The 18526-nt window shown below is 51.1% G+C and overlaps 1 protein-coding gene across 1 annotated transcript in view; it reads left to right on the forward strand.

The window, feature by feature from the left end:
• The window catches only part of LOC140661807 (protein CEPU-1), a 357918-nt gene that overhangs the window by 145134 nt on the left and 194258 nt on the right, over nt 1-18526 (forward strand). The gene's annotated exons all lie outside the window — the stretch shown is intronic.

An 18526-nucleotide genomic window follows, 5' to 3' on the forward strand; every position in this document is an offset into this window, starting at 1 on the left:
GCCTCAGTCCCTGACTAGCCAGACCCCCGAGACGTAAGGTCTCTCCTTGGGCTGGAAGGGGATTTCCATTAGCCCGGGACCGGATTCCCGTAAGGGTCTTTTGAGAAACCTCATCCCCCACATCTTGAAGGTCACACTCTGCTCTTCTGGAGTGGCTGGTGGTCTATTAGGATGGAGGGAGCTGTGACAGGTCAGGGGCTAGGCTGGCAATTTCTGATTTCTATTAATCCCTGTATGGGATGCAGATGCTGTGGGCAAGGCTAGGGGACGTGTCCTTCCCCCTTTACCAACTCTGCTATTTTTTTGGGGGGTGTAGCTTCATTACACCCCACCAGTGACCTCCGGGTGCATTGCTGCTCCTCCCAGCGCGTCTCCATCCCGCCCCTGTTTGCATTGCAGCCCTTGGCCCAGGGACTGCGCAGGGATTTTTGTGAGTCGGCGTGACCCGGCGATGAGAGTCATGGACTTCCCTCCTCCCCCCGTTCTTGCAGTGCTGAAAAACCCATCTACTGATCTGAATATTTAAAACCAGCCCTCCTGCAAAGCCCTGGACCCAAGCACCCCTGAGCTACCTGTCAGATCTGAAGGAGCCTGTCCAGGGACCCCGTCTCATGCTAATGAATAAGGACAGTAATTAATGATCATTGTTATTTGTGTTGAGGACTATGAGCGCTGTCACCGCTGACTGCGCTGGCAATTACAAAGGCTGCTCCCGCATCGCACCGGCCAGCGGGAGAGGAGGAAGAGGAGGAGTGACTGCGATGCTCGGGGCCGGGCAGCCCAAAAGTGCCCCTCGGCATCACCTTGCCGAGCACGAGAGCGACCGGCAGCAGGTCCCCGCAGCGCTCCCGCCACCTTGCCGCCCTCCTCCTCCTCCTGGTATCAATCAGCCCGGCGGAGCCCGCTTCCCCAGATGGGTCTCACTTTCTGTTCCATCTCATTTGACACTTCATCAGCTGTAGACGGCAGAGAGACATGTCAGCTCCTGAGATCCATCCCCTACCTGCCAAAAGGCTTGTGCTCCTTGGCAAGAAATGCGATTAGTCTGGTTCTCAGCAGAGATTTCTCTCAGCGTTATCTTGGGGGAGGCAATCGCAGCCCCCATCCCATTTCCTTCCCCTTCCCCAGCCCAGCAAAGGCTCGTTGCTTATTCTGGCCCGATGTAGAGGTGACACAGAGCTTTCCGTGCTTTCTAAGCCGGTTTGTGCATATGCATTGGGACGCTGGTGGTGCTGTTCCTGTACAAAGAGGCTGTGTGTCTGGTGCAGGATGCCGATGCGAAGGGCTTGCACTCCTTATTTGCTGGGTCAAGCGCAAGTTGCTACCCGCTCTGCAAAAACACCAGCAGCATATGCAAGCTTGCGGTCAAGGGAGGGGGGAAAACCCCTTTCCTCCTCTCTGAAAGCGCCCTGAACGTGGAGATCTCTCCTGGAAGCTTTGACGCCTTGCTCGGCACGGAGGGAGAGGCTGGGCAGCAGATGGCTGCCGGCAGATGCAGCCTCACCACGCCAGCAGCCTCGTACCTTCCCATTTCATCCTTCCAAATTCCCTAGCAGTCGGGAAGATGCTGAGCCCACCCCCCAAACTCCCCCAGAGATCCTGCTGCTCATCCCTCTCCGTAGCCGGTCCTCACCCACGTGTCCCTGCTGCTGTCTCGGTGGCACCGCTGGTGGGAAGCTCCCTCTGTATTTCTCTGCCTTTCCGAGACTTTCCGCACGCATGTTGGTGTCCCATAAACAGTAACGGCGGGCGTGATGTTTTGAGGCTATTTGAAGGGAGAATGTAAAAGCTAATAGGTCAAAATTTGCTTCTCTATACAAGTTCCTTAGGAAATTAAACACAGCCTGGCTTTCAGCAGTGCCTGTGCGGGTTTTCCAACTCCCCTCTCCATGGGGCCAGTGCTCCCGGGGGCTCGACTCTGCCCCACGGAGCTGGGGTGCCATTCCTGAGCCCCGTTGCAGTCAGCTCAAAGCGGGGGAAAGATGTTGTCTCTGGAGTCGTTGGCAGGTGGAGAAGTTAAAGGAGGTGAGGATTTAAGAGCCTCGATTCCTCCCGTTGCGCACTGGGGCTGTGACTTGTGATAATGCCCCTAAGGCACCGACTGTAATGCACGTAATAAATTAAAACCAAAAATGTGATTACTTTGTCGCTTGGAAGACAAATGCGTGTGCCTGGGGAGTAACAAAGCATGTTTGATTTGTTGTTGTTTTTACTATGTTTACTATTATTATAACTTATTCCAAATTATTCCAGCCTGAAACGGAGAGGAGGCTGAAGCTTGCAAACCTCCTTGGAGAAGTGGGTTTGGGGAAAGGACTTAAAGGAGGCAAATCCTATAAAGCGGAGTGATGTGGCATGGAAAGGTCTTGATTGTCTGGATGCTGGTGGGGGAATTGGGAAGGTCTGGATAACAGAGGGAGTTGAATGGAGCTGGTACACATCCGCTGGATTATTTACATTAGCACAGCTCGGGGGGCTGGTGCGGAGATCCGGACCCCGTTGCGCTGGGTGCAGAGCAAAGGCGTGATAGGGGCGAATGCTTCACGATCAAAAGAGATCAGAGAGAGTCGTCACCCCCCTTTTTTGGGACAGAAAGCTGAGGTGGAGCCTTGCTGGATGCTTGCTCACCCTGGGTAACCTTCGGCTTGGGCATGAGTCCTTGGCTTCGGGTCCAGCTTGCTTCTCCATCCCTCCCACCGAGCGGCATCGCCTGGGGAGCAACGCGCTCCTGCGACCCTACAAGGCACCCATGGGGACAACTAAAGGAGGATCCGCTCTTATTTTCTCCCCCGTAGGAGCAGAAATCTCCAAAGCAAGGTCCATCTCCCATCATTCCCGACTAGGGAAAAAAGAAATGGAGCTTCTAATACCCGTCTCCACAGGAGTCTCTAATGCTAAAGAGCTTAGAGGGAGCACTCATGACTTTGAGAAGAGTAAAAGCCTCCCTTGTCCCCTAAGCGGTGTCCGGCTCAGTGAGCCAATACGCTCTGATAACATGGCAGATGGGTATTTCTAGCATTTGTTTTGATGATGAAAGTGTACATTGTGCTCAAAGATGCCCCCAGGACACATTGTTCTCTGGGTAAAGTGATGAAAATTAAAACTAAGTTTCCTAGGTCAAAAGGACGCTCGTTAAACCGTTCACGGCTAAGAGGAAAAAGAGGGGGGAAAAAAAACCCCAGCTAACAAAACCCAATCCTTTCCTTAAAGGAAAGTGCCTCTGGGGGAGCCGGGAGGGATGTGGGATCTGTTTGTTGCTTGCCTGCGCTGAAAAAGCTGATTTTGGATAATGATCTCGGTGCATCAGGTACCAGGCACGCGGTCCCCTGTTAGGGAGCAGGTTTGGGGCTGGGGTGCTGGAGGGGCAGAAAACTCTGGGGTAACTCTTGGTTTAGGCTTGCATGCAGTGCACTCGTGCCAGCCAGGAAAATGCAAAGCCGTGGGGTTTAATCTAGGGAGAATACATCAGGACTCGGTTTGCTGCATCGACGGGCAGCGGGAAGTTGGGGATGTGCTGGTCGGTAGAGCTAATGGTGGGAGAAGTATTGCAGGAACGGGATCGCAGACTATCCCGCTGTAATGCTGCAAGACGCGTGCTGCTCTCTGCTTTGCAAAAAAACCAACAAAAAAAGGGGCATCTGGAGGAAAATGCAGATTTCACGTAGGTTTGGGTCCAAGCAGGGACCGTGCGTGCTCCCTGCTCCCTCCGCGGCTGCTGGGCTTTTGTCCTGTGCTTTCTAACCCCCTCGCTGTTTAAGAACAAGCCGGGAACCCCTAAAGAACCGTGTTTCCCTTGGTGAATGGAAAAACACCACGTTGCGGAGATGGAAATGCCAATCAGTGGGAGCGAGGGGAAGAGAGGAGCAGCGTGTGGCCTCTGCAAATTGCAGGAAAAGTGACACAGTTATTCAGAGCTGCTCGGGGAGGGAGTTAGGTTTAGCGGTTAGATGGGAAAAGTGGTCTTGGATTCCTTTTATAACCACATTATTGAGGCAGCATGGGCAAATTGCTTCCCCTCTTTGTTGCCCCAGTTTCTCCAGTTATTCAGAATGGGACTGATTTTTACCTGCTGCCTAATGGAGGTGTGAACGAAGCTCGGTTTGTTCTTGCCAAGCGCTTGGGCACCCCTGGAAAAGTGATGCCACGGAAAGGCAGGGTGTTTTTTGGACTCAAGAGCAGAGTACCAGACGCTTCAGCTATCGTATTTAGGCTCTACACCGTTGTCGCCCCATTTAAGAATATGCAAAAGCCAGCCAGGCCACCCATCAAATAATCATATCTTGTTATTCACAATGTTTAAGAGATCAATTAAGAAGAAAAACTCAGTTCTGGAAGTGACCTCTCCCCTCCCTCCCAGAAACAACCCCAAGCCAACAGTCCTCATGCTTATTTTTCCATGTGTCTCTTTTTATGCACTATAAACCGTGCTGTATCTCTCTGTCTGCTTTTCCCCTTATTTGTTATTTGATTTGCCCTCTAGAGATCAGCAAAGAGCATCAAACATCATTTTAGCCCTACCCTCTAGATCAAGGGAGAAGATTAATAGATGAGGGCTGTTACTGTGTGGGTATGTGCGCGGGCGTGCCGGGGTGCAGAGCTTGCTCTTCTCCTTAAACGTTTTCTGCCTGGAATCGAATTTGGGACTTTCTGCCCCAGAGCTGAACACCAAATTCCTCCTCTCTCCCCCCAAACCCCGCTCAGAAATATTAATCCCCTCGGTGGCAAGAAATGCCCTGGGGCCGCGGGGTTTTTTCATCCTTTTCTCCATCCTCCACCAACCCCCATTTATTTTCTGCCGTTAAACAGTCTCCTTTTGATCTGGAAATTAATTTCCAGACAAATCCAGAAGTACAGAAGCGTGCATCCACGAGCAGGAGACGGTTTGGTGGCACCAGCTGTAGTTACGCTGCGCATCGAGCCGACTTCTGCTGCATCCCCGAACCATACCAAGCGCCAAATGCAACAGGTGTTTGTAGGATTAAGCTGTTCTATGGAAAAAAAAAATATATATGAATCTGTATATATATTTTTTTTATTATTTTTATCCCCCCTCCCATTCTTTGCAAGCTTTTTCCTTTGGGGAGTGGCAGGGCTTTTGTTCAGGAGCTGCACACCTTTCTCCGTGAGCAATGTTTTCGGTGCACGGAGCTTGCTCCCACCCGCTTCCAAAGCCCGGGCAGTTTTCCTGACGCCCCAGCTGATAGGGAGTCCCGCTGTAATCCCCATTTTCCTTTTCGCTTTGAAGTGAGTCTCTATTCGGGGTGGTTAAGCACAGAAGCTCAAAAAGGCAGATGCTGAGGGCTTAAAAACCAGGAGAAAAGAGGAAAAAAAAAATAGGAAAAAGGCTGTGAGTGTGTCTTTTATTAATCCCTTCGTATTTTAAGGGCTGTGTTCACCTAATGAGAAATGCCTGGGGGCAGGGCAGCCCTTTGGCCCAGCAGAGAGACAGGCGTGATGGGAAGAGGTGGGAGCTCGAGTTCATTAATGGCTCTCCTTAGCAGCAGGTCGTGCCTCAGTTTCCCTTTTCCTGCTGCCACCTGTGCTGCGCTGGGCAGCGGGGAGAGCGCTGGGGAGGGGTCCGGGGACCGAGCGCAGCCTTGGGCGACGCTGGGGGCACAAAGAGGCGTCGGGATGGGGGACGCAACCTGAATCCAGACATAAAAGGTGCTTAAAAAAATCCTCGAAGCTTGACTTTAAAGTGGATTTATTTGTAATTCGCTCTCCATGTGTGTACTATTAAGGATTTGGGCTCTCAAAGGGTTGTTTTTTTTTTTAAGACACATTACTTTATTTTTTTTAGAGGGAGCACGTGAGGGGAAAAAGCAGCTAAGTTCACCTTTAAGGATTTATTATCGTTTCTCTAGAGCAGGTATTTACTGGGGGTATTTCTCTGAGGAAATGACTGTCGATTATAAAAAATAAAATAAAATAATAAAAAAACCCCCCTCTCTCCTGAAGCCAGTAACCTTGCAGAGTGATGGATTGTTGTGCTGAAAGTGGAGTTAGGGAGAAATGGAGGAGGAGAGGAAGAAATGTAGATACCGAGGTATACTCCAGGGGGTCGGGAAAGGGATATGAATTATTAAGTAAAATTAATAATTGAAATAATTAACAGCTGCAAGAGATTTTTGTCCATCCTCCACATAATAGGGTAGCAATGTTTAGTATCAAGCTGTAGTAACCACTAGTAATTTGATGTTAATTAATTCGGTGGCTCAGCATTCCAAGCATTTATGGGTGTTTTCTTTCCTTATAAATATATTAATAAGTTTAAGTAATTCTACAAAGTAATTTCGAAAAGAAAAAAAGAAAGAAGTCCTAGCAAATGGCAAGTCATTTATTTTTGATCAGTAATTAAAATGGCTTTTTCCCCCCATGAATGTACATCAGAGGAAAATGGCTTTGTTCTGAGGAGCTTCTAATTTTTATTCTTCTTCCTCTGATACGAATCGATAACGTTTGCTGTTTGGGGCCAGACCACTGCGCTCTCGGCGCTGTGATTTTTTCATCGCGGGCTTTCGGAGTTTGTTGCTGGGTCTCCTAAAGACCAGAGGTTTTCCTTCCCCCGGCCTCGTAGCTCTGACCCCCTTGGATAATTTAGGAGGGGCTGGAGAGAAGGCTCCAAAAGACGTAGCTTAGTGATGGTGGCTCGTACTTGCGGCAGATAAATTTGGAGGTGCTGGGTAGGTGGGTGCTGGCTGTGGTTAGGAGGAGCCAAGCCCCTCTGAAAGCCCTGCTGGGAGGTCGATCCGTCTCTCCCCGCGATACAGAGGCAGAAAAACGGGGTGCAGCGGGGTGTACTGCAAACCCAAGTGCTCTGCAACGGGGTTGGAGGTGCAGGATGCAAATGGATGTGGGGATGCTTAAAGCATGTATGTGTCTGGGGGGGTGCAGCGCTGCTCTGCTGACCTTCAGCTCCCTCTTGCGCAGGGGCAGGACCCCAAATGTCCCTGTTTTGAACAAGGAAGGTGTCAGACCCCTGTCCCCAGGTTTTGGTGTCTCCTGCTCACGTGCGTCTGACGTTATTTGGTGCGGTGGCATTGCTCTTTGCTGATGGCTCAGGAAAGGGCTGGTCGGGATGAAGTCCTCTTGGGTTGTTGCAGCTCTACAACTTCTCAGGAGGATCAGGGAGCCCTCATGGGGGTAAAAACGACCCCAGCAATGCTGAGCCCGTGGTCCAAGTGATGGCAAGCACTGCAGCTGGTTATCTCCGTGGGTGAGGCTTTGCTAGATCTGATGCAGGTTTTAAGGACCTTCCCATGGGATCAAACACTGCCGTACCTCACTGAGCGGAGAGGAAAAATTGGGGTGCATGGGGGAAGGAGGGGAACGGGGAGAGGTTGGTAACAGGAGGTGGAAAAAGAGCAGTGGTGCGGGGAATTTTTCCCGCTGCTGGGCTCAGAGGCATCATCGCCTTTTCTGAGTTTGTATGGGGCTATGGGCTAAAAAAGGTATTTCCCACACGACAGCAGAGAAGGGGTTTTCCATGGGCTGACAGCCCCAAATTCAGTCCCAGGGCCACGCTGCTGGATGCAAATTCCCTTTCAGAGCTGAGGCAGTAGAGACTGTGCCCTCTGTGCCGTGCTTTGCTTTCCACCTGGGGAAACTGAGGCCACACCGACACACGGGAGAACAAGGCTCGGGGCTCCAGGCAGCATTATTTCTGCTCCGGATGGGGGTCTGGGAGCCCGGTGGGGTGGGATGCTCGGCGTTCGGGATGCTCGGCATTCAGGCTGCGTGCTGGCGGCGGCGGCAGACGGGGGCTCGTGGATGGGAAATGGCATCGCTCTCCTCGGGGAGCACCAGCATCTTATCTGCAGGCAGCAGCGGCGGCGGTGCCTCCCTTTGCAAAGCTCAGCACAAAATAGCAGAGCAGGGAAGGGACTAATTCCTGTCCTTGTCAGCAGATGGGGGTGAGACGTATTTCTGGCCCGGCTGGTGGGAGAGGAGGTTGCAGGGCGTTATGGATAGCCAGGCTGGTTTTGTGTTGGGTAGCAGGGGCAATTTAGGTGCTGAGCTGGAGGGATGGAGGAGGGAGTCTCAGGAGATGGAGCAAAAGATGGGAAATACTTTTTTTTCTTTTTTTTTTGCCCCTTGCGAGGTGCCCGGCAGCAGGGACCGACTCTGCTCCTGCCCCAGGGAGTGAAGGAGCCTTAAAAGTTTGAAATTAAACTAACGGGGCTCGGCTATAGCAGCAGACTTCTGCGCATTTCTGCCACTCAGGGATTTGCCCTATATCTAATTTTTTTCCTGACTGCTTTAGTGACTCTGTAAACGTTGCGGAGTTTTTGTGTATTTTTTTTTTTTCCCCTTCCTGCTAGATGAAGTGGGTTTAGTTTTTATTGAATCAGTTTCCTCCGAGGATAGAGGTTGCGAGTGGATAAAACCTCTTTCAATCCCATAAAAATGCCGTCAGGGGATTCACTTAAATTTATTTAATCCTGTGCACTTTATCGCGGTCACTTCATCATGGCAGGTAAGTGGATGCTAATGGATCCCTTCTTTTTATGGCCTGCAGCCTCCTGGAATTAGATCCCCCAGCTGCAAATCTCTCGTTTGTGGTTGGCATTTTATCTCTTTTCTTTTATTTGATTAGCAAGGGGGGAGCGAGAGGCAGGGCGCCCGTTTCAGGGTATTAAGGCCGGCAGAGCTCGCTCTAATCTAGTCTGACCTTCTGAGTAGGACCAGCCCAAATTTCACCCGGAGGAGATGCTCTGCGAATGTCAGGACATGAAATCCTCCCTCCATCCCTCCCATCCGAGCCCAGTGAGCCGGGATCTCTCGGTCCAGGGTCGTATTGCCAAAAAACAGGGAAGCTTTTGCTCTCCTCTACCTCGGCAATGAGTCGGAGTTGATGTGAATATGCCTCTTCTGATGGCCCGATTCACTGTCCTCCAAGCCTGACAGGCCTTTTTCATTGAAACGTTGAACTTCATTGTCACTAAACCATTTTCTTTTATAAAGTTGAAGTGTTTGGATGCTTTCAGGTGAAGGCTGTTGAATTGTCTGCTCCATTAATGCTTTTAAAACTGAGAGATTTTTTCCTTTGCTGTCGCTATTCTGCTTTTTTTTTTTTTCATGACCTGCTTCAGTATTTCGTTTCAGCTGGTAAATCTGAAGCACTTGTCCTGTCTGACCTCTGAACTTCAGCCTGTGTTTGTCTGCTCGGGCTCAAGGCTGCGGGATGCTGTCCCCATAACCGTGTGGTCCAGCCCCCCCTTGGAGCTCCAGCACCTTGGCTTAGAGAGGGAGAGCTACGTGGGCTGTCCTTCGTGATGCTCTCGAATCCTTTCCCACCGGGAAAATGTATCTGTCCAGGTTGAGCATCATGCCAGTGATGACACGTGGAGCTCGGATGGAAATTCAGACCGACTTAGCCTTTGGTGAACCTAAGGGCTGCAAGCTTTGGGCGTCGGGGCGTCACCAAGTTGTCCCCAGGGGCAGCAGGAGGGACTTCTGCCCTTTGCAAATCTATCCCAGAGCGCTGAAAGGCAACCTCAGGCAGTAGTTGAATGTGTTGCAAGGTCTTATCTCAAGCAAAGCCTTAGCTGGGGGCTATAATGGAAGAGTTTCCTGATAGCAAATTGTCCTGTACAGTACCAGGCACCAAAATCAGTGCTAACTCCAGAAAGGAGAAAGCAAAGCATGGTGTGGGGAAAATTAATCTAGCAAGACGCTGGTCATCGGTAGCATGGGAGGAGCGGTGTGTGCTGATCCCCGAAGGGATTTACTGCCTCTCGGAAGGGATCCCCCGCACGCCGGAGCATCCCTTGGCACGCACTCCCCTCCCGGTGCCTCCCTGGGCAGGGGCAGGCTGGTGTCAGAGTGTTAATGAAAAAACTAAATAACTCTTGAAATGCAAAGCCATCGGTTGAAAAAACAGAGGCTGATTTTGAATTATTAAGGAGCCCTATCGCTGCTTGCTGCCGAGAGAGAGAGGGGAAGGGAGGGGATATTGGTGTTTGGGAAGTCCAATTATTTCTGAACTGCAGACAGTCTTATTAACTTGGGCAGAAAATTAATTAGTCTAATTAGAAAACCGCATTGGAATTGGGTGAGGAGTTACTGGGGGAGATGATAATGGTGGGGGGAGTTGCGGAGTGACAACAGTCGTGGGAGGGAGAGGACAGAGGGAAACTCGAGTGATGGGGGAGCTGGTCAGATTAATGGGAGCAAAGGAAGCCCAGGAGGAGATGGGAGAGAGGCAGGAAGATTTTTTTTTTAGTCATAATGGTCTAAATTTGGCAATTTTTTTTTTAAACATGAGTATTCCTATATACGCACACTCATATATATATATTTTTATATATATATACACACACGCTCATATACATATATATATATATATAAAATATATATAGAATATAACGCAGAGGAGATTTATCAGAAGGGTTTTGTGGGTGGCTGTATTTATTTCTGATACGCCAGTCCGTCAGCATGGGGTTTTGTTAGAAAGTGCTGGGTGGGTGGTTTTTTTATCTTCACGGATTTATGAAGTCCTTAAAACATCTGTTCCGTCCTGATTCCGCAGTCCTTTAGCGGCTCGGGGAGAGAGAGAGAGATGTTCCTCGGCGGAGCTGTCTGCCTGCGCGCGGTTTGGATAGAGACGCGTTTGCTGAGTGTTAATAGCAGCGATGGAGGGAGGGGGAAGGGAGCAGGACCCCTCCTCGGAAGGGATGGGGTGAAGAAAATTCATCCCGGGGGTCCGGGCTTCATGCTGGTGGGGCAAGAGACGCTGCAGCACGGGAGGGGAAGATGGGGATTTGGGACTGGGCTTTTTGAAGGAGTCCTGTAGGAGTTCAGTAAGAAATCAGCGTTTTGCTCTTTTCCTCCTATGAGCTGTGGGTTACAAAAGCGAGCGTGCTTTCACCGTGCACCATGTAGGCTGGAGGTAAACGCTTGATTCTTGACCTTTTTGACTCAAGAGTATTAAGGCCAGAGATGGGCAAAGACCAGGATCTAGTAGGTGGTCTCCCCAGGCCATCACAAAAACCAGCAGCCAACCTTCTAGTATTAAAATAGCTCCAAAAAATAAGATAAAACACAGATTTGGCCGAACCCGACTGCTGCGGTGTTTGGGATCTCCATCTGATCTTTGGGTTGCTGCTTTTCCAAGCTGAACCGGTGCGCAGGTGTAGCATCCGTCCCGTCGATAGCAGGGGCTATGCCTATATTGGCAGCTCCGCTGCCTGCGGTCTACCCCGACACGGACCACGCGGCATCCCCGCAGCCCGTGGCCGAAAGCAGCTGCCCCAGGGTGACATTGCGGGGTTTGGCGGTGGCTGAGCCGACTCTCCAGCCTCGCAGGCTGCACGGCCCCCAGGTTTTCCCCAGTGCCTTTGCTCTGATGGCTTTTCTGCCTGTTACTGAAAATAACCTGTCAAGCTCAAGCTAATAATGAGCCATAAGTCAGATTCTCTCTGGTAGGTTGCCCTGGGTGTCTATCACAATCTTTAGGGGTGACCCAATTATGATAATTGGCCAATCTTGCTACTGGTGTTCGAAAAGAATGGCCAAACAAAGGGGGAGAAATAAAAGCTCCCTGGAAATTCACAGAACACTCAAATATAGCTTTTTCAGGGCCCCCTTTGGCGTGAGGTGCCTTTAATACAAACCTCTTCACTCTGCCCTGCTCCGATACCGGCCGAGAACAGCGAAATAAAGCCCCAAAGGCAGCGGATCACACGGGTGATGCTCCACACGGGCGGAGCATCGGTTACCCCCTCCCCGGGATTGCTATCGACCCAGAGATGCAGCTGTTTGCTCAGCCTCACACCCAAGGCTACGTGTTTGGAGCAATAGTTTCACTCCCACTCGGTCGTAAGACCCTGATTTTGCAAGAATATCTCACATTATTCAGAGGCGGACCCAAGGCGGGAGGGAAGAGGAGTGATTTCTTTTCTGCCCAGCTGTGTACGACATGTACCTTCAGTTAGTCAGGGCAAGATAAAGGGAATAAAGACAATTTTAGCCCCGTCCTTGCTCCTTTCCATCCCCCACCACGCACATTCTCTTTCCCCACGCACCGGCCTTGTGTAGTGCACCGGTATTATTTCTGCATCAGAATAATAATAATACAGAGAGAACATACTGTTATGACTGCTGTGACCTCCTGCCCAGCGTGCTCCGCTGAAACGCTGCTGGAATTGCAACTTGGCACTGATCTTTTTAGTGAAGGATCACTTCTGGCTAATCTATAATTTACAAAACACACTCAGATTCATTTTTATGGGGTGTTTTGATATGACGCCATTTAAGAATCGGAAAGAAGTGACACACCTTTTGAAAGGTTGCTCCTGATTCCTCTTGCTCTTTTTTTTTTTTTTTTTCTTTTTCTTTTGGGAAGGCATGTTATTTTTCTTGCCGTTACCATCTGACCAGAGAAAGGGAAGTTCTTACTATCGCAGCTTTCTGGACTATTCCCTGCAGTGCTGGGGACAGAGCCTCGTGTCGCACCTAGACCTTCGGCACCCAAGCCGGCTGTGCTCACTGCAACCCTCTGTGTTGGCTTCCCCCCCGCTCTTAGCTTGTGATATGTATTTAGAAGCAGGAAAATGATGCATTTATTCCACCCTCTGCTTTTGCTCAGGAAGGGTGGGCAGGGAGAGAGGGAGGGAGGGAGAGGAGGACCCCCGTGACACCCTCCGGGTGATGCTTGGACTTTCCAGCCGTATCCTCATCTGGTCCCTGCTGCAGCCTCTTAGGGCCGGAGCGCTGAAATGTCCTCGCTGAGCAGGGGATATAAAATTCCCGATATACCAAGCGTAAGAGAATTTCTGCTAGCGGTGGGATGGCTCGGCACGGAGGGCAGAGCCTTTTTGGGGGGACCAAGGCTTGCTTCTCAGGTGGCAAGTGCTTCTCCCGGGTGTTTTATTGCCTGCAGGCTCCTCTACTCCTCCGTATGCTGTTTTATGGTGCCCCTTTCTGACTAATGCGAATCCCATCCGGCATATATTAGCAGGAAGGGCATCGTTAGCAGGAAGAGCAGCGCTGTAAGAAACCAACCATGAATCTTCTCGGGCTCGCAGGGCTCTGCGAATAGCAGAGGAGGGATTAAATATGTTCGTCTTTATAGTCCAAAGGGAAGGGAAGAGGTTTCTCATCAGACCCTGGCTGCAGCGTGTCCGTGGTATGATGATGTAGCTATAATTAACCTCCTCCCCGACGGAGACTGAGCTGCTTTTCAATCACCCGCGAGTTGCCCGGCATGGGAAGGCAGTGTCTTGAGCAGGAAAAGCTTCATATCTGTTGATAAATAGAGGCCGTGATCTCCAGCAACCAGGTACTTGAATGCAGGGAGCGTCAGCAGACCTTGTGCTCATTTATATCAGTGCGCAGGCTGAAGTAGGTAGTGTTTTATGCCTGCCTTCATCCATGCAAATGGGGAACGCCAGCCCGCTGGCAAGGAGATCTGTGCTCTTCGAGAGATGTATGGGAAATAGCTTAACTTTTCTGACATTTCCATGCAGTCCCAAAGAGCTTTAGGTGTTATTTTTTTAAAAAACTTGAGGATAGAGGTGGATAAACCACTTTCTGCGCCCCCCCCCCCCCAACATTTGTTAATACAGCCGGGTGGATGATCTTCCGTCGGGTGGGTTGCAGGGAGATGCGTGACGGGGAGGCGAGCAACGAGCAGCTCGGAAGAGGGTTCACATATACAGCTGATTGATGGCGACTCGGTCACCTACAGTGGGATAGATGGATGCAGCGGGGTGTCGGTGCTAAAAAATGGGGTGAGGTGCCCCAAACCCCTTGAGGAAGGTGGACTGTGGAGGGAGAAGATGGTCTGGCAGGCAAGCCGGAGTGACATGCTGGCTGACGGGGGCTGGCAGGACGGGACGTCGAGCTCCGCGTCCTTGGGGATGCCGTGATCCCAATTACTGGGTTAAGAGGCATCAAACTCGGCGCGATGTCTGAGGAGGAGTAAACCGGGCTCTGGGGAGGAGCACGTGAGTGAGGAGCATTAAACAGAACAAAACTGATAATGAATGCTGCTGTTACAGCACCTGTCACAACTGCTCAGGAGTTTAATACTGTGCAATTTCAGAAGAGAGAAACATCTTTCTGTGATGATTTCTTTTCTTTTTTTTAAGAGGAAAAATATTCCGCGCTCTCAGTGCTTATCTTCCATTTTAGCCTTTTTTATGCCTTTTGTAAAGGTGGGGAAACTGAGGCAGCGTATTGCCCCGGCAGGTCTGGGGGCAAGGGCTGGTGTGGGTTACTGCAGCGTGGCTCCATCTCCTACCCCCCGCGCCTGCAAATCCTCGGTAAGGAACTGTGCAATCTTATTTTAAGAAGCCCACGTAGCCCCGACTTGCTGCACGGCTAATATTTAGGTCAGCAGAATCTAATTCCTTTTAAAATCATAATATTATCATTGTAATTGCAAATGTTTTCATTAGGCACTCGCACTTTGGGAGCCTGGCACATGCCTGCAAAGGGTTTTTGTTTCTCGCTGGGGTGTCCCAGCTGCTAAGCAATAGCAAGGAATATTTTGTCCCCCCTTTACCCCACACCTCCAAAATTCAACTGCTCTTCCCTGGGGGAACCAGCTAGCTATCATCCTCCGGAGACTCCCACAGCCCCGTACCATGACCAGGAGTTACCAAGTACCTTGGTAAATGCCACCGCAGCACTCGGTCCCAATGCAATATGGATTATTTTCTTTTTCTTTTGCACTACCTGCCTTCGAACAGGCCTTGCACCAAAGGCTGAGTGAGCACCTGGGGAGCTGGGGATTTGCAGCCGTACCCTGCGAGCATCCGAGCACGGGCGAGGGGAGACGCGAGAGGTGTTGCCAGGCTGTCATTTTACTGTCGCCTTTCTGCCGTGCTTTAAATTCACCGGCAGAGCGAATTAGCTTTCCTTAAGTGAGTTATTGTGTCTCAAAGTCAGGGCTCTGCTTCCCGAGAATAAAACAAAACTCTCTGGAGATCCGGTCTTAATACCACCTGCCTGGAAGTCCTGATAGGGGACTTAATGCCGAAATGAATATTCATCCTTTGCGGTGGCAATTCTGATCCCGCTCCCCATCTCATGGGGGATTACAGCCCTCTCCCGGAGGGGTGGTGACAGCTTGCTTTGGGATGGGGAGCAGCGGAGGGATCGTCTGGCCCCAAATATCCCTGTCCCAGGGCTGTAATGCACCAGGCTGTAGTCCCGATTTTCAGGCAGGGCTGGTGAGATGCTGACTTAGGTTGGGACAGGGCAGAAAAAGCGATGCCACCTTCCCCGTGCTTCTTTCAAGTCTAAAGACCCAGGACTGAAAGATAATGCCATGCTGCTGCTTGCCGTCATCCGTCTGGCTGCCTGCCTGCAACGCCTGTATGAGCATCCTGGGTGCGTTGCACCTTCGCACCAGGAGCGACCAGCCACAAATGCCTGTGCTGTGCAGGAACCCATCCTCCAGCTGGAAATACTAGCGAGAAAACCGTAGGAACCAGATCCCGGATAGCAGAGCTCCTCGCAGCTTAGTTGTCCCTAGCTGGGGCTGGAGAAAGCTCTGCCAATCCCTGCCGCAGCCCGCAGGAGATAGCTGGACTTTGTTATGCCTTGTTTAAATAACATTTTTGTTTTTACAGTGGCTAATCTCTCCAATTCCCCTAACGTCTTGCCGCTCGGTGATATCCGCCGGGGATAATTGGGACGGTGCCGGGATGCGGGGCATCTCCCACCCCCTCGCCAGCGCCGGAGGGTTTCGAGTGCAATTTTTTTCTCGCGCATCAAACGGCAGTCTTCCTCGCCAAAATCACAACCTGTGCAAACTCTGCCCTAATCAAATCTATCAAGCCCCAATTTAGGAGCCTAGCTGCTGTCTGTTTATCAGGGAAATGGACTCGAAATTGGCCCCTTTAATGGAAACCCAGCTCTCGCACAAGTGTTTGAATTAATGGCAGTGCCTGCTGCGAGCCGGCAAGTTGGGCATTTGATTCCAGTTTCAGGAAATTGCCATAATTTTTGCTCTGCGCTCCTCTCAAGTGACACTAAGCATCTATCTTTTTTTTTTTTCCCCTCCTTATTTATTTATTTTGGGAGAGGAGGATGGCATTGTATGTGGGCGCTTTTCCCCACCCGAAGCAGCCGAGGGGTTGTCTTGTTATCATGGCAACCCCTGCTTAGCAGCAGACCTTTTGTATACTGAAAAAGGGAGAGAGAAGAGAGGTCTGGAGGAAGAAGAGGATGGTTTGGAGGAAGAAAAGGATGCCAATAAGATCTTAAGGGCTGGTTTCAGAAACGGGACCGTTGATGCGTGGCTGTTGAGTACTGCCTGCAGCTGCTGTGCTTCTCTGGTATAATCAAGCTAAGGGCTAGCCCAGGAGATGTCCAGTTGCTGGGGCTGGACCTCTGAAGAGCGGTGCGGTCCCTGGGGTGCCATCCCCACAGAGCATTCCTCCTCCTGGTCCCTCAGAGCCATCCGGCAAAGCAGCGAGGGTGGCTTCTCCTGGCAGAGCTCCTCGTCCCACAGCAGGCAGGCATCTCCTTGGGTGACCTCCTGAAGAAGCAGCTCTCTTGCATGCATCTTTGCAGAGCGAGACCGGCTTCTTAATTTAGATGCCTGAATACAAGCATGTAAATATCCCACGCCGCGCTTCAGATGCCGTGGGTCTGAACTGTTTACTTTATCCGCGCCTGAAGGTCATCCTCATCCCCCTGGATGCTCACTTGGGCTTGGTGCTCTTTTTTTTTTTCCTCCCATCCTCCTTTCCTGCTGGCAAAGGTTACTCGGGGAGACTGAGCAGCCGGGGGCTTGGGGCTCCGCTCCCGGCTGTAAAACAGGGAAAAAACTGAAACCGAGGGAGGGATGCGAAGATGAATGCGCGGATGTTTGCGAAGCATTTAGCACTGTCATGAGAAGCACCAGAGAAAGGCTGAGGAGGAGGTGAATAATTTTGTCTTTGGAGTGGGTTTGAACAGCGTAAAATAAATAAGGCCTGGAGCCACCCGAGCAATGAGGACCCGTGCCGAAGAATGCTTTGGATGGGGATGTGCCAAGAGCTGTGTTTAATGCCTGCCCTAATGTTTGAGCGCTCGACTCATTGACCCTCGTGCTGGTCGCTCAGCGTGTCCTGGGGTTTCCCTGTAATGCAAAGCAGAGGGATGAGCTGAAATCTCTGGCACGGGATGTGTCTTTGGGTGTTCAACGACAGCGATGCCAAAAGACGGAGGGGGATCCCGCGTCTCCCAGTGTGCTGGCAGTGGGGCTGCTGGTTTTTTTCCTTTTTGCCCTCGGGTGCCTCTCTCCGTAGGTGCCTGCCTCTATCTGTAAGGCCCAAACAAGAGAAGTGAGTTTCTTTCTCCGCCTTTTTAAAATTATTTATCTAGCTATTGCTTTGCCTGGGTTCGGCACGGCGTAGGATGACTTACATCTGCTCAAGTTAGGATCCTTTTATTTTTAACCAGACCTGGCCCTAAGTCATGCGGCACTCCTTGGCAGAGCCGTAAATTTTCAGAGGCAGCCTGGCAGCCAGCGAGTGGGGTGTGGACACCGGGAGAAATGAGGTTTTGGGTGTACGGAGGGGATGAGGAGCTGTTGGCATCCTCTTCCAGGGAGGGAAGGGACTGTGGGAGGGACGTGGGCAATCGTGGTAGTGGCCCAAAGACCCCAAAGCACTTGCTTGGGCTGTTCGTGGAGGAAAATGGGATGAGGTGGTTCTCCTTTCTCCCTGCAGGAATATTGTTTTAAGAAATGATGGCAGGATGGCAGTATAGGACAGCAAGTAAAATGTGGAGGAGTATAGCCTACAGGTGTGTGTTGTGAAACCTGTAAATAAGGCTTAAAAAAAAAAGGGGGGGGGGGAAGAAAGCATGATATGCAGCTGCAAAGTTCCCGAATTGGCTAAGGCGGTGCGTATATCAGTGGTAGCTGTGTGCCAGCACTATCGCGTCCCAGCGACTCAGACCTGCCTTCCCCAGGCAGAGGGGGACCGGGAAGGAGGAAAGTGGGACCTGATCCTGCGTCCCCCATGGAAAAACAGGGAAAAACCCACCACTGTGGGCTCGGTGGTGCCTTAACAGTTGGCATCCATGGGGGAAGAGATGGTTTGTGGGTTTTGGGCACCTGCTTTGTTTCTCTGCTGGTGTGTAAGTACTGGCGAGCCCTTTTGGTGCACGCAGAATAGCCCTTTTTGCTGGAATAACGTCCCCCCTCTTTGCTCCGGGGGATCTGCCAGCAGTTCCGTAGGAGGTCTTCACCCTTGTGTGGGTGCGTGCATCTGTGAGGGTGCGTTGCACCGCTGTTTTGCACCGCTAAACCCCACGTTTAAGCAGCAATCGGCGCTGGGGCTGAACGCTGCTGTGCACTTGGGAGGAGAAACCCAAGGTTATCGTTAATGCCTCGGCATCCATCGCCTGCAAGCAGCCTAATTCAGGCCGTGCTCCCCAGGAGGAAGGTTGCAGCTATCTCTTTCTGCCCCCCCTTTGCCAGCCAGCTCTGTCCTATGATCCCAACTGACCTTCTTAAAAGGGATCAACCGGGTAAAATGAAGAGATGAAGAGTAAAGGGAGGAGCCGGGGAGGGGGAGGAGGA

Source organism: Ciconia boyciana, chromosome 20, assembly GCF_034638445.1.
Source record: "Ciconia boyciana chromosome 20, ASM3463844v1, whole genome shotgun sequence".
NCBI lineage: Eukaryota > Metazoa > Chordata > Aves > Ciconiiformes > Ciconiidae > Ciconia > Ciconia boyciana.